At 47.4% G+C, this 22,451-nt stretch overlaps 1 long non-coding RNA gene across 1 annotated transcript; it reads left to right on the top strand.

Annotated features, from left to right (window-relative positions):
* Nucleotides 1-214: 214 nt before the first annotated feature.
* On the top strand, nucleotides 215-3,764 carry LOC109311519. The gene is made up of 2 exons (XR_002101528.1): nucleotides 215-746; nucleotides 3,637-3,764. It is a non-coding gene; the product is annotated as an uncharacterized LOC109311519 (long non-coding RNA).
* Nucleotides 3,765-22,451: the final 18,687 nt, after the last annotated feature.

Below are 22,451 nucleotides of genomic sequence, written 5' to 3' on the forward strand. Positions count from 1 at the left end.
ACTGTAGTCTATTAAGTGTGCGATAGCATTTTTTACATTAAAAAAAAATGTACATACCTTAATTAAAAAATACTTTATTGCTAAAAAATGCGAAGTGAGCAAATGCTGTTGGAAAAATGGTGCCGATAGACTTGCTAGACGCAGGGTTGCCACAAACCTTCAACTTGTAAAAAAACGCAATATCTGTGAAGCGCAATAAAACGAAGTATGCCTGTATGTTAAATACCTGACTAATGATTTCCCCTGCCACACACTTCTCTCCAAACTTGTTTTGCAATCACCGGGATGTTGATTGGGACTACATCACTGGTAAAATATTGCTACCCTAAAACATTGATGTTAAACATGCTTTTTCTTAAAAAACTAATTTATCTTCCAGTGTTTTAGTAACGGGAATGGAAATGCTGTGCATGCAGGCATTTTTTCCGTTGTAATATTTTTAAGTTAAATGTCATTCATTGTTCAAATGTATGCACGGTTAACGTGTATACATTTTTGTCCATCCTTCTGCAATAGGTGTCTTAATATACAACGCACATTAGTCCAGATGCTTGAAACAGAGAGCATTATTTTCAGTTTCTTGTGTTTGTTTTATCATTTCATAATCATTCATATGTATCTTTATTTTTAGCTTAAGTGAAAGCCATGAAGCATTAAGACTGCATGAGGGTTATTTTGAGATCATCTGATTTCCTACTAGGAGGTGCTATGAGAGATCATCGCCTTGAAAACCTTCAAAGAGAATGGTAATGAAAAAAGACAGGCCGTTGTTGTTGTTGTTGTTGTTTTTATTTTGCATCACAAGTCTTCCTCCCTTCCAGAGCTGTTCCCTGTTATCATACAGGTCGTACAGACCATTTTACTTTCCATAAATCCATATTCTGTGATGGGAAGGGAAGCCATGCAGCGTTCTCCCAGGTAGAACAACATATTTCAGATTTCAAGTTCAATGCTGTTGGAAAAAGTTTGTTTTTTAAGCGTTAACCTTGTTTGTCTGGTGTATAGCTTGATAGCTAGCACATGCTTAAATACTTCTCGGAACTGGGAGCATAGAAATGAAGCCAGAAAAAAAGCCTTTATTGCTTTTCAGAATGGTTTACTATAAGCATTTTATTTATTTTCTGCTTTTGCTTGTTAGCAAATGTAGCATTTCCTTGTGAACTTTGAAACAGCAATCTTACTTTGGGGTGAAAGATGCTCTAACACCGTTTTGAATAGTAGCTAAACTAAGCATTTATTTAAATAGATTAGCAAGCATAAGGCTTATGTCACTTTATACTGTTTGAAACACTCTCCCTAGAAGCAGCATGTCCTTATCTTGGAAGCAGTCGTACATAATACTGGGCGGATCATAATTCAGAGTTAATAAAAATTCCTATAAAATAGGAATTCATTCATGGTAGCCATGCTATATATATTACAAGGAGTTTATTGCACATGCTAAAAGTATTGTGTGGTGCTGTAATCTGTAGGGTACATCTCTTCTATTTAGGCACAGCACATAGTCTTTCCTCTCTGTTTGCTTCACTTACATTATGGCTAATGGAAGTTGATTACTTGCAGCCAGAGATCATTATCATTTATATACATAACATTTAATCCAGTTGATGGTTTGGAAGTATACAAGTCTTTATCTATAGTTAATTCTATGTCCCTTTGCCCAGTAGCAGTTCTCACTGTAAACCCTGGTGTACACGCAAAACTATCATCGGTTTAACACTATAGGCTTGGGCTGTGATTTTTTTTTTTTCTTTCCTATACAGTCTTACCAGCACAACCTGCAGTGTGGGTGCAGCTACACCACAGTAACATGCCCTGTACCACTACAGAGTGGTATTTCCGTGAAGGAAGTAATACACTCCTATAAAGCACTTCTGCACCAACAGACAGACACCCACACTATAGAGGATGTGCCACTTTCACAGGTTAATTGTGCCCCTTTTATAGGAAGTGGGACCTGGGCTTCACACTCGCCCGTGTTCCCTTTTGCCACGCTCCTGTTGTGCATAGACAGAACACTTGTCACCTACTGACAGCAACACTTAGAGCTGAGTGTGTTTTTTTGATGCTGCCTCAATTTATCTGTCAGCTGTGCAACAGATGACTTCATGTGCAGGTGTCACTGCAGCCCATCTCCCTGCACTTCAGTTGGGCACAGTATCACCTTAGCAGTTGGTTGTGTATCAATATTTATTTTAATCCAAGCCATCTGCTCGCAGTGTGCAGTTGCTGAGGAAGCCCTGTGACTACCGCTGAATTTTATTTTGCTGAACAAAGCTGGTCCCGTCGTAAAAAGCTGTAGTAAAAAGACGGCCCTGAAGAGATTGGACCTTGTGAGGTCCTGGGGTCCATATGGAAGGCATTACACTGCCTAGAAAGAAAAAGAAACCCTTCTGATTTCTGACAAGAGCCCAGGGATATTGCTGTTTAACCACATGATTTTACTGACATCAGGTCAAACCCCCACCAATCGCATGTGGTTGAAACCAACAGCTGGTTGCAAAACATTGTATTTGGGAATTCGGAAACCCCAGGAATTCCCTCTGATGATATTTTATTTAGTGCTAAGGGCTAGTAGTATTTTAAAAAATAACTCTAAGCTTTCCTTCTGTAGAAGGTGATCTCAGCCCTGATGAAAGAAATGAGAAAACTCCCATTGCCGTCACTATGGCTAGATTTCCCTCGGGTTCCTGAGCCTGTACTGGCTTTCAGTATTGCAGACCCCAGGCCTCTGTGGGCAGCAGTGTTTGTGTTGATCCTAAGGCAGGACCAGGGCTGCAAATGACGGTGTAGTTGTTCATGGCTGAAGCCCAAAGAGATGTTGATGGAGCTGTGCCAGTTAGATACCAGCTGAGGATCTGGCTCTGACACTTGAGCTTTTATGGAGGAAAAGCTTCAGAGGATCTGGCTCTGACACTTGAGCTTCTGCTGGGGGCTGGACCCGATGATCTTTTGGGGTCCCTTCCAGCCCTATGAGTCTACGATTTAGCAGAGAAATCTAAAAATCTGCAGATACAGCAACAACTCGCTGTCTAGAGATGTTAATTTTAAGCTGTGAGCTCCAAGGGCTTGCTTACACCGCCTGTGCTTCAAGTCGGAGAGCGCAGCTGAGGGAGCCTGTCCCATCCACTCGGTGCTGCTCCACGTGCCCCAGAGCCTGGGACAAGGTCACGTGGCTGTCCGATTGCATGGCAGGAACCACTCATTTTCTCAGGCTGTGTTCAGTAGCGGGTGCTCAGGCCTGCCCCGGGGCATCTAGACCTTTTGGTGTACGCAGAGTGGGAGCGAGTGGGCAGGGCGTGCTGCACGGCGGCATCCCTGGGCTTTGGCTGGAGGTGCTGCAGACAAGCTCAGTTGACAGCCAAGAATCCACAGTTGTATTTTGAATAGGAAATATGTCGAACAGCCGCACTGATGCCTATTAGTATGTTCCTGTGCCAACAAACCTACATTTTGGCTGTTTCCAGCCTCACCACAAGAATAGTTTCCGTTCAGTATGTTGTTTTCTGCAGCTTGAAGCCTTATGCGCAGCTTTCTTTTACTAGTTTTTCTTTCTTTCTTTATGGTGAATTAATGTTTGTCAAGCCCCATTTTTATTTACTTTAATCCTTTTTTTTTTTTCTTTTTTTCTTTTAGGTCTGAAAGGGGTTTTTTTGGTGGTGGCATGTTCCAGAACTTGGATCAGTTTTACATTTTCATTTAGCATGAGAGAGTTTTTAAACTTGTGTGTCTGTATAAAAATAAACTTCCATCACAGGACTTCAGTGTGCTTTCAAATCTAGGTGTATGCATGAACACTGCTGTTTGCACCAATGGACTAATAGTAAGGGGAAGGAGAAACTTTAGTCAAGGATATTGGGTCTTGCAAGGTACTATCACAGATGGGGCCAATGATCCCAAAGACAGGCGCAGAGTAATGTGGAGGGTTTTGGTTTATCTGCTTTGCCATCAGGAAGAGCTAAAGCAGCTCTGCCTTGCGCCTCTTGAGCATGATCCTCTGGGTTTAGCAAGAACTCTCCAGTGCGTTGCGAATGAAACAAAACCGAAGACACTGTCCCATTGCTAGCGGGCAGAGAAGGCAGAGTCGGGATGTGTAGGGGCCGCATGTCTCACTTGCAGCAGCAAAGGCAGCTGCTAGAAACCTCAGGCGAAATCCCAGAGCCATTAAAGTCTGTAGGAATTTTACCACTGCTTTCAGTGGGGCTGCACTTTCACCCCCTCAAATGAACACAGCTTTTAAACGTAAGTGTAACATTAACTGTGTGTATAAGACCCACTCTTTTAATCAAAGCAGTTAGTCGTGTGTTTAAGCACTTGCTGGATCGGGGTCAGAGTAAGTGTGGTATTTTTCAGAGACGGTGCATTTCTGATGGTGACGACAATACTTTCATAGATTTCATAGACATGAGGGCTGGAAGGGACCTCGGGAGATCATCGAGTCCAGCCCCCCGCCCAAAGGGCAGGAAGTCAGCTGGGGTCATAGGATCCCAGCAAGATAAGCATCCAATTTACTCTTGAGCCTTGTCTGTTACGCGTGAAAACTACATGAGCTCAGTGGGAAAACGAACACTGTGAAGGTTTGTTTTAGGATTTCCAGGCCACAATCAGATGTTTAATGCCTGGAGAATCTCAGGGCATTTTTACACGTGGTTCCAACGCAGGGCCCAGTGCTTTTAATTAGCGAGCCAGGCTAATTAAAAGTACCCAGCACTGCATATGGAGCAGGTGTATCAGTGGTGCGGTGCGCATCTGTGCTGAGAAAATGGCAGTGGTATGCTGTGAACTAAAGCACATAAATGTGTTTTAGGTCAAAGTACACCACTGCCACTTTCTCAGCGCTGACACCACTGATGCACGTGATGCGTAAGGCTGCTGGCGTGCTTCAATTTACACGCTCAAACAGACTTGATTAATCACGTGTGCTCTGACACTGGATTTTCAGTGCATCAGAGCAGACTCCCCGCATGTGTGTAAGTGCCTGTATTGACTGTAACAGGATGGATTGGCCTCTATAGTAAAGATTAAGGGGAAGTACAGAGGCAAGTCCTCTGTCCATTTATTTATGGCAGTGTGATCTCCAAGATGATGTTTTCTCCATATTTCTTTAAAAACAGCTTTCCTTTAAAAACCCATTAGAAGCTAAATAAGTAGGTTTGATCCACCTGTGTCTTAGAAATATAGACAGCCTGCTGAGCCTTGTAAAAGAACAGCAGTCAAAGGTACAGCCTGGTAAGCTTGAGTAGTATATCCAGAGTTCAAAACATTCAGCAGAAGTTTAAACAAATTGGAGATAAAAATGATCTACTATCCCTTTTTTTGCTGGTGCAAGATTATCCTATGCTGTATGTATTGGAGGCCTTTGTTTAATCTGGTTTTAATCCAGCACAGTTTCCACAACTCTGTTTTCTGTTGTCTAGTCTCTAAGACAAAAGACAGGGCTGGGTGGTACCTCAGAGGCTGACTGGTTTAGAAAGGCATGAGCTGTCATGGGCCACAACCTACTCCGACATAGGAGTTCTTACTTGATATCAAGACTCAGTTTGTATTTCCATGACTACATCCCATTTCACTGTGTACCAGAAGAAATAATGCCTTGCCTTTGTCTTTAATGTGTCTTTCAAGGGTAATAATTATAGTCACCCCCGTTCCCACATTTAGTGCAGACTTAACCAAGTTGTATCTAAGCCCTGATCCTGCAGCTGCCTATGCACACAAGCTTCTACACACATCATCCCAATGAGCTCTTGAATAGGGCTAAATTGTGTTACCTAATGGCTCTCGTGAAAGATGCATATATTTTGGTATGACACACGTGCTGGTGAGTCTAGAAATGCCCCAAGCTAAAGGGAGGAGGAATGAATCTCAGTTCCTAGCACTGTAGCAGAGTGTTATAACTCTCAATCCTGAAATTTTAAAATGAAAAGCTGTTGTTGATTCGTATTCAGTTTGTAAAACCATTACTTCTCCCTCCCCAATAAATCTCTATTTGGGGGCTTAAAATACTTGTCTTTTGTTCCTTTGATGTACTTTGCATCGGATTTAAGTGCTGACCGTGCACTTGGCGCTGTACAGTCCGTGTTCTTAGCTTGGGAAGCAGTCACTATTTGGCAAAGCACTCTTAAGTGCTAGCTCAGTGTTAAATGCATGCATAGTTCTCCTGTGCATGCTCTTGGTTAGACTGGAGCCAGCCTGCCTAGTGCCTCGCAGTATAATACTGTTACCGTTCCAGGGATACTTAGGACTCTTGTTGCTGTAAGGCCCAAGCCTCTCGCATCCATTAGTGAATTGTCCTCCCTAAGTTTTAGGCCAGTGGTTCTCAATGTTCTTGTAGCCTCTATGGACTCCATAACTTTTGTGAATTGACCAGCACCTAATTTCAAAATCTACTTTTTTTTATATATATTACAAGGCTTATGTCCTTATGCAGGGGTTGTGCAGGAGGGGTGGGGATCACCCAAGCAGGCACAAGCCTGAGCCTGGTTTATCTCCTTAGCCTTGGCACCTTAGTTGAGATGAACTACTCTAGGCAGTCAAAAAAGTGCTGTTCTCCCTATCTTGCAGGTAGGGAATTTAGATGCACAGAAATTTAAGGAGAAGAATTGAAATGCTGCAGTCTGCGGCCAGTTCGTAGAACCCCTGCCCCACTTAACTATTCAAGTGACCCAAACCTCTTATGTGCCTAAATATTCATGAGAAAAATCTACTTGGGTGCCTAATGTTCAGCTCTGTGTAGACCTAAAGCTACCACTGATTGGTCTCAGCATAGTATTCAAGCTCTTACGTGTCTGGATGGGATTCCTAAATTAGGTGTTGCTACACCTGACCTCTGAGGAGCTGCATCCAGCACAGGTGCTGGTGGGTGCTCCCAGTACTGGGTAACACCTGGGACTTCAAAACTCATAGCCTCTCTCATCTAAAAATGTGGTTGGCAGGGAAGGGGCTTGGGAGAGGTCTTTTCTATGATAGTCTGGCACGTAGAGCACTTACCCAGGTAGGGGAAGACCTGTGTTAGTACTCCTCTGAGCCTGTGGGGATTCAAAGCCATCTTGTGTCTCCCAGGAGAATGTCCCAACTACCAGGTGGTAGAGCGGGCTGGGATGGGGGTATGCTCCCTTCCTGTGGGAGCTGGGCAAGTGTTGGCCCACAAGCAGGATTCATGGGGACAGAGGGAGTGCAGGTGAGAGGCAGCCAGACTAGCTCCCCCGAAGAAGGGAAGGGGTCCTGGATTCTGCTTCCTGTTGTGCATATGCGTAAGAGTCATGTATATGCGTAAAAGTTGCTGGATGCAATGCAGGGACCAGAAACCAGCTCCCCTGTCCTTCCCCATGGGGCAGTTCTCTCTTCACTGGGCTTAGTCAGGTTCCTTTTTCTAATCCCCCTGAATCTTGTATTCCTTCCTGAATACAGCACCCCAGCTTCAACAGGAGAGGTGTGGGGGTGTCCCACCCCACCCATGTTTCCCCCCATGTGGGTTAGAGCACTTTTCTGGGAGGGGGCAGATGAGGTTTTGACCCCTGGATGAGTGCTCTAAGCACCAGGCTGTTATACAAAAGTGAGAACTAGCTCTATGACGTGCCTAAAAGAAAAGGCATGAGCTAGTCATCTATGGCATTTGTGCACATGCACGTGCTGCAGTACACATGTACTCCGATGCATATATTTTAAATGGAGAAACGTGCATCAGCGCTGAGAAAAGGGCAGCGGCGTGCTTTTCTGAACTAAAATGCATCAAAGGTGTTTTAATTCAAAAGTGCATCGCCGCCATTTTCTGTCTGCTAACATACCCTTCACCATTTATACAAATATATGCAATGCAGCGCCAGGCGCATCAGCTCTTGTGCTCTGCAGACTTGATTAATCAAATCTGCTCTGATGCACTGGATTTCTGGCTCGTTGGAACAGAGAAAGCTATGTGTGTAAGTGCCCTTAGGTAGGATATCTTAAGCAGGGGCTTCAGGCTGGTAATCCCAGTCTCATGTAGGCATCAAACTCACTGCCACAGGTGGGCGTCTCCAGTGCAAATTAAGTCTGCAAGAAACACCTGTTTCCTTTGGCTCCTATTGTTTTTCTCAGTCATTTCCCCCTTGCCTGGGAGCATGAACAGATGAAACAATTAGGCTGCTATAAAAGGTGTGACTTAGTGCAGGTCAGTTAAATCCACTGCAGGGTTTGTCTGTGTGCTCTGTCCCACTGTCAGTAGGAGCTAAATGACAGTGATTTATCCCCATTTCATTTCACCCATATCATTGCACTTTAGCTTCACTTCTTGCAGAGTAAGACCAAATAGTCATCCCCAAGGTCAGCTGGCATGTGTTGCAAGCAGCGAACAGTAGGGCAGTGTGAAATTTTTCCGGCAGTTTCGTTTAGACTTGTTTTGAGCTTGAAACAACGAAATTGAAATGAAACGGAGAGCATTGAAACGAAACAAGGCCTTGAAACAAAACACGGCAAGTCAAAACATTTTGAAATTTTCAAACTGTTTTGAGTTTTGAAGCTTAAGCTGGGCTTGCCTTCAGGGAAACAAGCTAAAGGAGCGGGAAGGACTGCTCTTGTATTGACTGTGTAGCTGGCTGGTGACTGTGATCCTTCCCTGAGGTCCCTTCCAATCCCCGTGTTCTGGGGGAGAGATGGAAAAACTGCATAAAAGGCAGCATTGTTTGAACTGCCCTGCTGTCTGCCTTGGTGTCTGTTGAGTGAGGGCGCACCTTAACACACGCACACAGTGTCACCCACCCATGTTGTGAGTTTTGCCTGTCAGCTGCCAGAGGTGCAGGGCCCCAGAACCCAGACTCCCCCTATCTCCTTGCAGCTGGCAGGCTTCATGGCTGCAGCAGGGCCTAGCAGGCCTGCAGTTTTCCCCCTGCTGTGCCCCAAGATGGACATGGTCCCACAAGCACCCACGTCACGAGTTTTGTCTGTCAGCAGCCAGAGGTGCAGGGCCCCAGGACCCAGAACCCCTTGCACCTATCTTTTTGAAAGCTGGCAGGCTTTGTGGCCTCAGCAGGGGCTAGCATGCCTGCAGCTTTCACCCTGCTGCACCTTCACACACCCACACACACACACCCCATGTCACAAGTTTTGTTTGTCCGCAGCTTGAGGTGCAGTTTCCCCAAAACCCCTGCACCTATCTCCCTGAAATTTGGTAGGCTTCATGCCCTCTGAAGGAGCTACCATTCCTGCAAGTTTCATCCAAATCAGGCTATAGAAATTACAAAGTTGTGGGCTGTTTTGAGCTTCCCCATTAACCTATGAGCAAAACGTCAAGACAGTGAAACTGTTTCGACGAAGCAAAACAGAACAGCAGCTTCGAATTGAAATGACATTCAAAATGAAATGCTGTTCTGCTGAAACAGAACGGTGCCATTTCACACAGCCCTAGTGAATAGCACAGTTCATCTATACCCTGGGGTCTTAACTCTGTCAATTTAAACAATAGGGGGCTTAGTCACCGAGCTTGGTTGATGAATTCCCCTCCAGAGCTGATTGCCTAACTTTTAGGGCCTGGTTGCACAGTAATTTTAGGCAGTTTCTGAAGCTCTTAACCCTTGGATTGGCTGTACGTTAAGACCTTTTAAGTAGCTTAAAGTTGCTCTACTTCAGGGTAAGTTTATATCTAATCTGCCTAATTTTGCTTCTGTTCCATTAAGGTGTGGCCCCTCCAGACAGCTATTCTACCCAACCTGAAGTCCTCCAGCATCCCAGAATGCAGCGGCCTTTCCTGAATTGGGGGGAGCAGGGATGCCAGGGCACAGCAGGGCTGGGTATGGCTCCATAGCCCGTGAGGATGTCAGGTAGAGCAAGTGCTGCAGTGCCACCTGGACCAGCTCACTGATCCTGCCAGTGATGACACAGGAGGTTGAGCTCTGGAGAAAAAAGGGACTGGGTCTCTTGAAGCTCAGGTGATACCTGGCTAGTGGTGATGGCAAGAAAATGGCATTTAGAGGCTTGCCTTTGGGAATTTGGCTTGTAGGTCCGGTAGATCTGCATTAGAACAATGGTCCAAGGCAACAGCAAGCCTGTTTGTGACAGTTTCTTCAAGGCCCAATGTGTCTGACAGGCAAGCAGACACACAGGCTGGGAAATTAAAGACATGTACCAACCATATTGTTCCATAACATGATGAGGTGACACCAGGTCACAGTGCCTGGGTGCAGAGCCCTTGGGATTTCCAGTTTTGAGGAACGGAACAAATTAGGAGGAGAACCAGAAAAGGCCAAAATTAGGATGTGTGCATGTGATGAGTTTGTGAAACAAAGGAATACCTTGACAGGACAGAATGTGAACAGTGTGATGACCACAGGCAGACCAATCGGTGGTGCCCAGAGATGAAGAGTCAGCAGGAGGGGGAAAGAATACAAAAAGAGGGATTTCAGAACAGCATAGTGTCCCTGACCGGGGACCCTGAGGCCACCATGGACACCACCAGCCCATCTCGCCCACCTCACTGAGGGTGGGGGGTGGGCTTCGACCTCCAGGCTGCTGACATCTGACATTCAAGAAAAAACCTCAGGGTGAAGCTCGCATGCTGGCCAAACTTACCTTGACTCGGTGAACTTTGGTACTGGTAGATAATAGAATTGTTTGCATTGTTCTTACCTCCTCTCACTGTATCAATAAAATTCACGTATTATCCAATGGTGATGTTGTGGTTGGTCTCAGGGTTTGGGTCTGCCTGGAACAAGGTATCTGAATCATAAATCCGGTGCCAACAAGTGGGGGACAGGCTCTGGATTAAAGGATGGGGCCCCTCAGATCTTAGGCAGCAAAGCGATCTGGGCAGTAGCAAGAGGCACCGTGGCCGCTGGGATGGTGAGGAGCTTCCTTAGGAGCTCAGCAAAGCAGGGAGCAAGCTCCAGGGCTGCGACTTCCCTGGGGCTCTCTGGTCTTGCTGAAACTGATGCTGCGGCTCTGCACTGAGAGTGGGCTTGAGCTTGAGCCCTGGCAACCCTGCTCTCAGTATCCTGCCCCTGCTCCCCAAGCCCCTGTGCAGGTGAAGGGCAGTCAGAGGAGGATTTGTGACTGTACCACTAAGCCAAAAAGCACTACACCAATCAACATTTATGTGGGTTTCAGCAGAAGGAGTAACAAGGCCCTGAGTTATGAAAACGCCCGGTATGGCTGGGTCCATTATTGATCTTGCCCTGAATGATTTATCCAGGAAGTCTGTAGCAGACCTAAGTTGAACTCACTAAGGGGGGACCAGAAGGGTTTAGATTTCATAGACAGCCCTCTATACATGGTCCCACAAGCGCAACAGATGTCTGAAGTGAACTAAAGGACTGTGAAATTGGTAGGGCTGATTTGAGGGGCTTATCTCCTCTCCGCTGAAAATCGTATGTCTTGGGGACTGCTCTAGACACCGAATATATCCGCATGCTATGCGTGGATCCCCGATGAGCGCTGTTTCTGATAGCGCTGGAATTCTTCACAATACAGATGTGTCACCAGATCTGTATTGGGATTTTTTCCCCCCCTTTCTACTTGTTATTGTCCTAAACTTATTTTTTGACCCTGTGGGTATTACCTATTTGTATAATCTTTTCATAATTACATTTCTCAATCTGCTTTTGGGCTGCTGCTGTCTACAACTTCACAAACTGGTTCCTCAATATGTTAACCTATAAGTCACTTTTATTCCTTCTGGCTGTAATTATTTCAGCTCTATAACTGGGATTAGTCCCTAAGTTGCTGAACTTGCTTGATTTTTTTTTTCTTCTTTTTCAATGGCAAACTTTCTCTTATTTTGGTGTTTATTTTTAACATCAGCTCCTCTGATGTAATTTGACTATTATCCCCAGTACTATGTAGGAGTTGAGATCAAGGGGAATTTTGCTTCTGCATTGTCAAGGAAGGGCCAGTATTCAGACTCAGAGGTCATCATTATGGTGTCAGGGTCCCTAGGAGGGATAGTAGCAAGTTGCCCAGCTGTCTCAGAAGTTGATCTGCAGCCACTTGCGGATGCAGCAGGATGATTGGTAGTCACACTGGTTTCCTTCTGTAGTGCCATCAGTTCCTGGGAGCCTCGGCTGTGATCGTGTGAGAGGGCATGTAGTGATGCTGTCAAAAACAGCAGCTTCTAAAGATTGAGGCAGGGTTCGTAGAGTTGTAAAATACAGAAATCCTGTCCTTCCAGAGCCCTGGGCAAAGCTCCCATTGACTTCACTTCAGGCAGGTTTTACCCCAGATTGGCTTTGAAGACCCAGCTAGACAAAGCCTTGGCTGGGATGATCTGGTTGAAGATGGTCCTGCTCTGAGAAGGAGTTGGACTAAGTTTCTTCCAAACTTTATGCTGTATAGTTCTGTGGAGTTTTCCACAGGTCCCTGCCTCACTTGTTACAGAGGATGGACCTGGTTGGGGAGCAAACAGGGTGCAGTTGGCTGCCCCATGGAAGGACAGAGACATGCTGCTATGACAGCTGTCTCAGGCCATGTAATTTAGCAAAGCCCCATCGTGGACCAGGAACAGGGAAAGGGGCTTGTGGTCCCACGCTTTGGCTGCCATAAAGAGCTCACAGTCTAACAGCTAAAGACTGAGATGCCACAGGGCTTAGCTTTTAGGCTCCTGGCTTCTGAAGTGGTATCCAGAGCCCATACGATGGGCTATACAATGAGGGCCCTTGTACAAGGCAGGGAGAGAGCTGGCTGCCTCAGAAGGGTGATCCAAGCAATCCCTGTGCTGCCCAGACATCATCTCTACAGGAAACGCTGAAGAAGGAGTCCTGTGCTGCCCTGCGCCTTCCTTTTACTCCCTACATACCTAAAACAATGCTTTTTGTTGTCTTTAATTTGTGTTGTCACCCTCAGCTCTAGTTGCTTTGGCCTTTCTAACTGCTTCCCTGCAAGTGCAGGCCAAGTAGTTATAGTCCTTGGTAGCTTCCCCCTGCTTCCACTGCCTATACGCCTTCTTTTTTGCCCTTAGGCTCCCCTGGATTTCCCTGTTTAGCCAAGAATGTTTTTTGGCTCCTTTCCCCTCCTACTGGGATAGTCTCCCTTTGTGTCCGAAGATCACTTCCTTTAGGAACGACCACCCTTCCTGCACTCCTGCTCGGCAATACTCTTCTCCTGCAGTGAGCACTCCTGAGCACACTGAAGTTAGCCTTATAGTTTCATAGTAGCTAGGGTCAGGAGGGACCTGATCAGATCATCTAGCCTGACCCCTTGCCACAGGCAGGAATGAATGCTGGGTTCACAAGACACCAGACAGGTGATCATCTGACCTCTTTTTGAATTTGCCCAAGGTAGGATGCGGACCACTTTCCTAGGAAGTTGGTTCCAGATTCTGGCCACCGTAACCATAAAACAATGCCTTCTGATCTCTAACCTAAACCTATTTTCCATCAGCTTATTACCACTTCCTTATCAACCCAGGTGGTGCTGGGGAGAAGAGGGATCTTCCTATTTCCTGATCTCTCCTGATGAGTTTGTAGGTAGCCACCAGGTCCCCCCTCACCCTCGTCTTGCTGAGGCTGAACAGGTTCGGGTCACTCAGCCTCTCCTCATAGGGCCTGTCCTGCTGCCCTCTCACAAAGCAGGTGGCCCTCCTCTGAACCCTCTCCAGGCAGGCCACATCCTTTTTAAAGTGTGGTGCCCAAAACTGGACACAGTACTCCAACTGCAGCCTGACCAAAGTCGCATAGAGGGGGAGGATCACTGCTCTGGACTGGCTAGAGAGAGGTACATCTTTGGATGCATGACAAGGTACGGCTGGCCTTGCTGGCTGCGGTCTGGCATTGGCGGCTCATGTTCATCTTGGAGTCAATAATGACTCCAAGATCCCGTTCTGCCTCTGGGCTTTCAAGAGGGGAGCTCCCCAGCCTGTGTATGCTGTGGATTCCTTCTCCCCGGGTGCAGCACCCTGCATTTGTCTACGTTGAACCCCATCCTATTCTCATCTGCCCACTTTTGTAGTCTGTTTAAATCTAGTTGCAGCCTTGCTCTCCCTTCAAGTGTGTCCACCTCGCCCCACATCTTAGCATCATCAGCAAACTTGGACAGCGCGATTTCCACCCCCTCGTCCAAGGTGCTGATGAAGATGTTAAACAGTGCAGGCCCGAGGACTAAGCCCGGGGGGACCCCACTGCCCACATCTCACCAGGTTGAGTATGACCCATCCACCACCACTCTCTGGGTGTGCCCCATGAGCTAATTTTTTACTCCTCCAACTGTGCAGGCATCAGTGCCACAGTAGCCTAATTTATTGATGAGAATGGGGTGAGAGACAGTGTCAGAGGCCTTCCTGAAGTCTAGAAAGACTATGCCCACAGCGACACCATCATCCAAGGATTTAGTTACTTGGTCATAAAAGGCAATCAGGTTGGTCAGGCAGGACCTGCCTTTGATGAACCCATGTGGTTTGCCCCTGAGCAAAATCCCGCCTGCCGGCCCCCCACAGATGTGCTCCTTGATGATTCTCTCTAAGATCTTCCCAAGCACCGAGGTGAGGCTTAGAGGCCTGTAGTTATTTGGGTTCTCCTTCCTCCCTTTCTTGAAAATAGGGACCACATTAGCTAGTTTCCAATCCCCTGGCACCTGGCCAGATGACCACGAATGCTCATACAGCTGGGCCAAGGGCTCCCACCAACCTTCCTAAAGTCATGCACTTCCACCCTCCTAGTTTTCTTACCCACCCCATGCCATATGGTGAATTCGATTGATTGGTGGTCACTGTCCCCAAAGCGACCAGGAATCTACAGCTCCCCTACCAGGTCCTCCCCCATAGCAACACCAAGTCCAGTAAGGCATTCACTCTAGTGGGACCATAAACCTCCTGTGTTAGGTGAAGGTCCTGCATGCAGGTTATGAACCCATGTGAATGATTGGATTTGGCTGGCTGCTCCTCCCAGCAGATGTCAGGGTAGTTGAGGTCACCCATGACAACCATGTCCCTAAACCATACGGCCTCTGAGAGCTGCCTCAAGAACTCCAAGTCTAGCTCTTCCTCTTGGTGTGGTTGTCTGTAGCAGACCCCCACCACCAAGTCCCTTTCCCCATGCCCTCCATGTATGCTAACCCACAATGCCTCAACTTCCTCATCCTCTGATCCCATTTTGATTAGGGTAGATGTTCTTTCTTATAGACAGCAACCCCACCCCCTTTCCTCCCTTCTCTGTCCCTTCTGTACAACCTGTAGCCCTCAATATGTACTGCCCAGTCATGGGCAGGGTCCCACCAGGTTTCCATTAGCCCCACTAAATTGAAGTTATTATCTGCAAGCAGAAGTTTGAGTTCTTCCTGCTTGTTCCCCATGCTCCTGGGATTAGTATAGAGGCACGTGAGCCCTCCGAATGGTACCTTTGGTGCCCCCCCATTCTTATACCTAAAGGTCCCCTTGGTACTTACCTGGGGTATACTGTTGCATGTCTCTCAGTTTGTAGGTTCTAGACTCCATCTCCTGCCTCCCTGTCCCCTCCCCGTTGTACTTAGTTTAAAGCCCAATGTAGGAGGTGAGTCAACCTGTAAGAAAAGACTCTTACCTTTTGTGGAGAGATGAAGCTCATCACATCCCGGGAGGTCCCTTGCTTGCACAGAAGTGTGGATCATGGTCCAGGAAGCCAAAACCCACACTATGGCACCAACTCCAGACCCACAGGTTGACTTCGCTGACACAGGTGATGTGATGCCTACTGCGACCACTGCCAAAGCAGACCCCACAGGCAAGGTCTGCATTGCTTCGCTGGCATTTCTGAGTGGTCTGATGGCAAGCATGGCTGTGCCTACCTGCTCCCTCTCTTCTCATGCCAAACCCGGAAGTTAAAGAATCATAGAAAATTAGGGTTGGAAGGGACCTCAGGAGGTCATAGTTTCATAGTCTAGGGTCGGAAGGGACCTGAGTAGATCATCTAGTCCGACCCCCTGCCATGGGGTCAAATGACCCCAGTAAGGTGTTCATCTAACCTCCTCTTAAAGACCCCCCAGGGTAGGAGCCAGCACCACTTCTCTTGGAAGTTGGTTCCAGACCCTAGCCACCCTGACCGTGAAGTTGCGCCTCCTGGTATCTAGCCTAAATTTACCCTCTGCCAGCTTATGACCATTATTCCTGGTCACTCCTGGCAGTGCTCGGGGGAACAGGGACTTCCCCAGTGCCTGCTGATTTTCCCCCTGACTAGTTTGGACTAGGTCATCTAGTCCAACCCCCTGCTCAAAAAAAGTAGGGCAGTGGAGTGCCCCTGGGTCGGGCCCACCATAGACGAAGCTTGAGGCAGCTGCAGGGCAATTTCAGTTACCTCCTTGGGCTTGGCACGTGTATGGAACACAAGTGCATGGACAGGGCTGGGCACCTCAGCAGAACCACAGGAGCAGTGTGGATGTACCCTCTACAGTGGCTAAAGCACTTTCCTGCCTCATCTGTGGATAAGAAGGCCACAAGCCATGACTATCTGAGGCAAGTGTTGAACCAGAATGGCAAGTGCCTAGGGGTTTTCAGGTCAAACGGGGAGGTTTGGACACCTGTGGTGTTAGGCAACCACTGATCTGGTGCTGATCAGATATGGCATCAAAAGTCCACCTAAATCCTCTTAGATGCCCTAGTCCTCAATTGTCTCAGATTAAGGTGATGTGTGCATGCAGGGAGAGAAGCATTTTATGACATAAAATTACTTGATTCAGTTTGCTTCTCATCTTCCCCTCCATTCCAAACCACCACCGGGTTGAGATGAAGCATGAGAAACACTAAGCATATTGGAGGAGGCTTCAGCAAGCTTTATGAGGCAGGGCTGTCATGAAGGAAAAGCTTTGTGAGGTTCATCATGATACTTGCTACTTGTGAATTCTGTGCTGTACCTGTTAAACTAGAGCATCCTATCTGGCACCCCATAACAAGCCGAATAAAACAAATTTATTTCAGCCACAGGTTCAGTCAATTAAACAATGCAGTTTACTCTGTGACTAATGGGGGTGGTTTTGTGCTTGCTCCTCATTTGAAGACAGATGTGGGTCCATAGATGGCTGCAATAATCTCTTGTGAATAATATAGCTCCAGATCTCATCATTTCTTCTGTTCCCACTAACTCACAGTGAAACACGACCAAGCAGAGAAATGGAGGGAAAGAGAGAAGGGAAGGACTAAGAATTACTTAAAGGTTATTGCACATTTTGTTTCAGACCTTGCCTTGATTTATGACATTATCTTGCCAGTGGGGAATCATATCTGCAGTTTACAGCAGTACATTTCCGGATCGCAGAGTACCAGCCGGGCTTTGTTCTCTTTGAGTATCTCTCCGCAGAGGAAAAGCAGGGTGGGCGAGAAACACAAGAGAAGGGATCAAAATGACCTTACGCGATAATGTATTAACTTCAGAATGGTCTAAGGGACAGATGAAGCACTCATTTGCAGCCTTACATTTGCAAAAGCTGCCTGAGGGAGGTTATTTAAAACATGGGGGTTTTAACCAATGCTCCTGACTTATTTTAACCCCTGTCACCTAACCCTAATTACCTCTCTGGCCTTGAAGGGCACATCTACCCCATCAAAGGACCGCTCTAGGGAGTGCTGTAATGGAGCACAGCATACCTGCTCTGTGTGTACTGCATCCCAAAGGTTGTCCTGCATCCATCAATAGTACGGTGCCACGGTGAGCCCTCACGGGTACCAGATACTAAGTGATGTTGCTGTCTGGGTGGCAGCATGCTATGGATGTTTTAGGCATTATCTGTGATCGCACGTTAAAACAAATGCTAGAAGAGAGTAGACGCTGGTACCATCTGTGGTGGCCCACTAGGGGGTGCTACTACACAGAGCCACCCACCTCAGTGTGCCAGGCCGAAAACCATGCTTTGGGAGTCTTCATCTACATCCAGCCATTCCCCTTCCTGCAGCACATCCACAAGCCTGGGGTTACACGGCCACCACCTAGGCACTGGTCTCTATTAGGGCTCTGTGCAGCCCAGGGTACACAGACCCTGCAAGCCTTGGAGGTGCTTTGTCCATGGTGATATTTTGGGTTGCTTCTCTCAACCTGAAGCATCCAAGGGTAGCCTCCTACACTGGAGGAAAGCAAATAGTCAAGCCCACCTTAGCCAGCTGACTAGAGAGAGCAAAAAGGCTGTCTCTCCCCTCAGGAATTCACAGCCAGGCCAATTGTAATCCAAAACCCTTTATTGTTCAGGGGGAAGGGGGGAGGTGGGGCACAGAGGTAGAAAAGAAGAGGTAGAAAAACACCTTTAGCAATCAAAAATAAATTCATTCTTACAAATATGGGCTAGGTGGCCCTTTTAATATGCAACTGAAATACTTAGTTTAACTTTCTAGCTAGTCTTCAGGCATACTGATTCATGCAGACAGCAGCCTGAGGTGTCTGCTTGTGTGCTGTTTCCAAAAAAGCCCACCGGAGGAAGAGCGTGAACTCCCTCTCCCTTCAGGAATTTTTACAACCCAGTTGCCTAGGTGACCAGGTTGAACCAAGCAGCCAAAGTGAAACCATGGCAGTAGCTGGACTGACCCAAGCAGGGGCATACAGAGGGGGATTACTTCACACCATCAGACTGTGAGGTGAGCATAATAATGGTTTCCAGCTGACAAATTTTCTTTTGACCGTGCAGCTGCATCTACATAGATACTAAGTCAGAAGAATTCACGTATCATTGCAAAGGCTCACTCTCAACCTGGAGATGGAGACACTAATAGGGGGTCACAATGTTGAGAAAGATCAGAAGTCACAACGTCATACAAGCCTGAACCCAAGCCGCTGCCAGCATCCAAATATTAACTGGCTTCTGGGAAGAATTTTGAAGACAGCAGTTTCTTAATCCTTCCCAGTGATGAATTCTTAGGAGAGCGGTGGTGTGGCCTCATCTGTAGAGTTGGCATAGGTGGAGTAGAAAGCATTTGAAACCCAATGGACTTATAGAGTACAAACCTCTGTGTTGGTGGTCCTCAATCATTTGCCAAGATGGGGGGTGCAGATAAGTGTTATGGGACCGATCCACAGGCTGGGTCAGGCCTCCCACACCAGGATTGGGCCCTGTACCACCCTGCCCATGCTCCCCTGCCCTGCTTGGCTCCCTGCCACCCCATGCCATACCACTCAGCCTTGTGCCATCCTGACAGGCCCAATGTGGGCAACCTAGCCTGCAGGGTCAGGCTAGCTGGCCTGTGGGGCTCCCCAGGTCTGAAAATTTGACAGCGGAGGTGCAGCAATTAGCTGCCACCATTCCCCCTCTGCCAAATTTTTGGGCCTATAAGAAAGCCCCACGGGCCAGAGGTCCATCAACCTCCCCCACCCCCCCAGCGCTGCTCCCTTGCAGTGCAGAGAACAACTGAATATGCAGTTGAAAACCACTGCTCTAGGCCAGTAATTCTCCATCTGGGTGCTGTGGGACCCTGAGGTGCCATGAGATCGTTACAAGGGTGTAGTTGAGCACCATTCAATGTTAGCCCTGCTCAGTGTGCAGCCATGATTCACCAGATACTGCCAGAGATGTCAAATGGGGATCTGTAGTATTCAGACCAATCTGCCCTGTTGTGTTCATTCTGAATTCCTTGCAACAGAAGAATTGCTCTAATATTTTTCTCTAGTTAAACCTCGAGTGAAGACGCAGACCCAGCATTTTCTAAGGGGGTGCCTCGAGTCTAAACACTGCTCTAGATGAATGAAATGAGGCAGGGTGACTGGTCTTCTAATGCCCTAGTAAATCAGTATCAGATCTGGGAGCAGAGAGCATGGCTCTACAGGAGCCAAAAAACAAGTGAAAGCTAAGAGCTGACATTTTCCAAGGGGTTCCTTGCATCTGTTGAGGTTGAGAACCCCTGCTGTAGACCAAGGGTGTTTCATATGACCCATGGGGCTTCTGGAGAGGCCAGAAATTTTTGAGCGAGGCCTGCCACCAAAATCCAGAGTACGGAGCAGTGTTGGGGATGAGTTGCAGTGCTGGGGGTGGATAGCAACAACTGTGCTAATTTCCATGTAGCTGCAGCTAATTGCCCTGCCACTGGAGGTGGGTCTGATTCCAGCTTATGAGACCAGATCCAGCCTGGGGAGTCCGGTGCGTTTCACACCCTTGCTCCGGATGGATCCTGAAGTGAGACGTGCTCTGGCAAGTGTCTGTACATGCACTGCCTTTAAAATAACTAAAGGGAAGCTCTCAGAGCCCTTATTCCCCAGGCAGAGCTCCCCAACACTCATGAAATCTAAGAGGATTAGAAAGGAGGGAAAAAAAGTTGGGAAAACTTCCCAACCTCACTGCATACAATGGTTGCAACTCCAAGTCCCACTGCTCTAATCAAGCAAATTAAGACATGAGACTGCCTGGATTTGTAACTGGTGAAAAAAACCGCCTGGCCTGTCATTGCCAAAAGAGGAGCCCCGACTGCCTTCCAGATGGCGTGTCAAAACCCATCGAGCTGCCTGCAAGAAACCTCAGCGACTTCACATCTCAAAGAGAATGTGATTACGTTTGGCAGCGAGCTACATCCCACGGTGCCTGGCTGTAGCGAGGGGCCCTAATTTTCAGAGGAGAATGACAGGAAGGGCTAGGTGCCGAACACCCTCGGCAGAGCCAGCCGTTGCGTTCCTGGGTATTTCGGGTAGCGTCAATGCCGAGCAGCGTCTACTGAGACACGTGGTAAGAGACTTGTCACTGCCCCAAAGAGGCTCCAGTCTAATTGGGTAGGACAGACAAGGAGAAGGTGGGGAAATAGGAACTGGCCTGATGTCCTTCTAATTTTCCAGCAGTCAGGCAGAGGCACACCCGTGTCATCTCAAATAAGAGCCTTGCTGGGATGGGGAGTTTTCTGTCGGTGTTACAAAACTGCTGCTAATGTGCAACGTGATTTCAAGCAGAAAGAAACCCCAAGTCAAATCAAACCAGAACTCTGCCAAGAAACTTTAACAGGCAAGACCGGCCGTAGCAAAACCTTTGCTTGATGGAGGAGACGCTAATGATAACTCCAGGTGAAAGAGAATGCCGTTGATAAATGAAAACGAAGGTTTTGGGTGCTGGTGGTATGTCTGAATGGCACAAATGTCACAGCCGGGCTGCGATAACAGACAGATAGACAATGTGGAACGGCAAAGCCAGGGAAGCCCAACTGCAGGTGACCGGAAGGGACCGTACCTGCGGTGTTGGAGGTGGAGAAAGACGAGGACAAAACAAAGCAAAGTGAAGCTCTCGCCAGTTAAAGCAGATTGCAAGTGACCAGGTGGAAAGGATGGTCCCAAAAATCCTTCCCATCAGCCATTGCCCCTGCCTCCACGACAATGGGGTTCAGCCGTGACATGTTGCATCCAGGCAAGGTGAACCCGCTGCTTTTGCAAAACATTGTTTTTGTTCATGGAGTGCGAGGAAAGAGGCCAGCGGTAGGTGTTGGTGGAGAGCCGAGATAGAGTCGGTAGGGTGCTACACTTGCTCTACCCAGGTGCTCCGACCTGGACAAGCCTCCTGCTTCATTTCTTAGGGGCTGGAGCATCTGTCATCCAGCGTATTCAGGACATTTGCGGCCCGTGCTATAGCACTCTGGATGGCGGGTGGTTTTATCCCTCTGTCGTGGGGGGCATGGGCCTCTTCCTTGGAGGTCTGGAGTGTATTTTAACAAACTTCCCTTGCTGCTTATTTACTTGTGGCAAGTTAGGCTGTTCCCTGTAGTTTTGGGGCCATGTGCCTCGTAGATGCATGAGAAGGCTGTTTGTGCAGTTTTAATTATAGGTTAGAGCAATGGTTTTCAACCTTGTTCATTTATGGACCCCTAAAAAATGTTGACTGCAGGTATGGACCCCTTTGTATTGTAAGTGTGGGTATTTACATGCTCTTGATTGATCCCAGTCACTTTTCACGGACCTCTTAGACATAGTCTGTGGACGCCCGGGGGTCCACGGATCACGGGTTGAAAACCACTGGGCTAGACAACATTTGGCTGGGATGGCGTAGGTAGGGGTAATCCTGCTTTGAGCAGGGGGTTGGACTAGATGACTTCCTGTGGATCCTTCCAGCCCTTCTTTTCTATGAATTTGTGAATTAGTCTTCACTGCAACCAAATACTCTCTTATTCTGTGGTAAAAGAGATCAAAAACAGAGGTGTTGGAAAAGCCAAGGAAAAGATCCAAAGGTCACATCCATCCTCCAGGCTGGACTGATTTTGTTTGAAAGCTGTGACTTTCTCTTTCCCTTTAATTTTTTTTGTGGGGGGAGGGGCGTTAAACCTGTCACTTTGAAGAAATTGAGGAAGTTTTCCAAAGTTTGGAGTGCCGTAAAATAGTAATAATAGAAGTCCTCTACCAAAACCTGTGGGCACCATCCATCCCAGGGCATTCATTGACCAGAGGAGCACATAATGGGGGTGGAGAAGCTGAATGGCTCAGGGGGTTGGTAAAAAAATATTTTGAATTTTGAAAGCAATCCCAAATTTTCAAGGAAAAAAGACTTTTTTGAAGAATTCCCAACAACCTGCCGACACATAAACCCCCATGGCTCACTAAGAGCATCCGGGAATGTCTCCTTGCTAAAAGGGAGGCATACAC

This window comes from Crocodylus porosus, unplaced genomic scaffold (genome assembly GCF_001723895.1).
Source record: "Crocodylus porosus isolate Cpor-Errol unplaced genomic scaffold, CroPor_comp1, whole genome shotgun sequence".
Classification (NCBI taxonomy): domain Eukaryota; kingdom Metazoa; phylum Chordata; order Crocodylia; family Crocodylidae; genus Crocodylus; species Crocodylus porosus.